Below are 2,153 nucleotides of genomic sequence, written 5' to 3' on the forward strand. Positions count from 1 at the left end.
TATCAGGTAGGTCATCGGGACAACTTCCGGTCAAAACTGCTGAAACGATCCTGAATAAATAAAGTTGGTCAGAACTAAGGTCCTTCGTGTCCATTACCAGCATCGGCTCTCCTGGAATGCTCTTAAATTTAACGATAAACGTTTTATCGCAATTTTCCAGATCCTTTCCAATCACTCTTGAAAATGTTCTTGGCCCCGAAGTTACGCCATCAATAAGGGCAAATAAATGACGGAATGGCAGCTCATTCATATGCAACATGCAAACTATCCATTGTAATGGTCTTTTTAATCTTTTTTCCAACAGGCGCATGATTCCTCCAAACTTTCCAACATCCATTAGCTACTAAATTTTTCAATGAAATGTTTTCTGTCAGGAAATACTTAAACAACTCTTGTTCAACACATTTAGCAGTACCTGATGTTGGAGCAATGTAACCTTAGTATTTTGAATCTGGTTCGCTTATTAGTGAAATATGTTTTTCGATCACTTGTTCGCGGTAATACTTTCTATTTCTTTTCCGTTTGACTAAAGTTTTGTCCTTTCGACCGTAGAAATATAAGGCACTGATCTCAGAAACAGATTCTTTATTTTGTACACTTTTTCTTGCCTTTTTTCGCTCCCTTCTTAGTTTATTTTTATCAACAATGGGTAATTTAGATTCCTGTAGGATTACAGAAGCAATGGCATCTGTCGTTCTGTCTGATACCCCGGAGTAATTCAGTGTTACGGATTTTTGTTTTTTTTTTTCCTTTTCTTTGGAGTCACCAACTATAAAAATATCTTCGCTATCTGAATCTTCACATGAATCTGATGGTGCTTCTGGTGGACTATTGTTATGAACAGAAACAGAAATACTCTTAGACGTTTTCGCAAGGCCTCTTGCTAATGTTTCTCTATCCATTTTTCTTTTCAAACTTGTCTGATATTATTTTTTGTAGCGAGTACATCTGTGTTCCCAAATATCATTTTCCTTGTGGTTCTTTGATCATTTAGAAAACTTCTTTCATTCAGTGGTACCTTTATCTCTTTTGGACAGTTGCATTTCGAAAAATTAGAGCATTTACAAGATGAAATTAATGTCGAATAAAACTTTGCTAGCAGAAAGAAATTCCCCTAGTTTCTTTTTTGGAATGTTGGGATGGCACTTAAGGAGTTTTTTAAACTTACCATGATAAGATTTTATCATTTGTAATGATCTCGTAGTTGAAACAACCGGTAGTGATGCCTGTTTCCAAACAAATTCGATTTGTTCACACACTATATCACTTATTTCCTTGAACGTTGGTTCCTTTTTATTAATTTTCAAATTGTACCTGTTCCATTCATAACATTTTATTACCTCTTCGTAAGTGGCCAGTAAAATATTCTTAAAATAACAAGTATCGCCAAATATAAGACATTTGAAAGCCTTAAACTTAGCTTCAATTTTGCGACTACACTGAAGATGAAGAACCTTAAAATGAATGTCATGTAACTGTGTTTTTTTTTTTTTAATTTGGGTATCGGCCTACTTTCATTTTTGTTTTGAATAAAGTTCAAAGAACGAAATGAACCCAACATAAAGTCAAAGCCACCTCATTTAAAAGTTATACAAAATTGAAAAATAAAAAAAATAAAAAATCAATCATGGTAAATAAGTTGAAAACGTTTAAACTTTAAAGATAAAATTGAGGCAGATAAAGTCAACCCATTTCAAAAATATTTTGCATATGTGCTTAGGATACCATATGGCCAATTTTTAGTGCTATTAGAACTCTCAATTCTCAAAAATAATTTTCTGACCCACCCTAATATCTATACACATTGCTTATGAAATAGTTTTTGAGTAAAAAGTACCTTTGTTTACAAAGATTGTTTAAACTATATTCACCTAATTACTAAGAACAAAGATTTAAGTCACAAATAATGAGTTATTATTCAACTTCTATCAAAGTACCTTTAGCATGTGATACCTTAGAGCCTGAGATTAATCTAATTGAATCTTATGACAGCTTTTATTTACTTGTCTGATATGAACATTGATATAAAAATGACAACATTACCAAATTGACGACATTTGTCTACCCAGGTACAATTGGATTCCTTTTGGAAAAGTTCCTTTAAATTCAATGTACCAACAAACTAGCAGAAAACTATTGACTCGTTTAAAAAC

This window comes from Eupeodes corollae, chromosome 1 (genome assembly GCF_945859685.1).
Source record: "Eupeodes corollae chromosome 1, idEupCoro1.1, whole genome shotgun sequence".
Taxonomy (NCBI): Eukaryota; Metazoa; Arthropoda; class Insecta; order Diptera; family Syrphidae; genus Eupeodes; species Eupeodes corollae.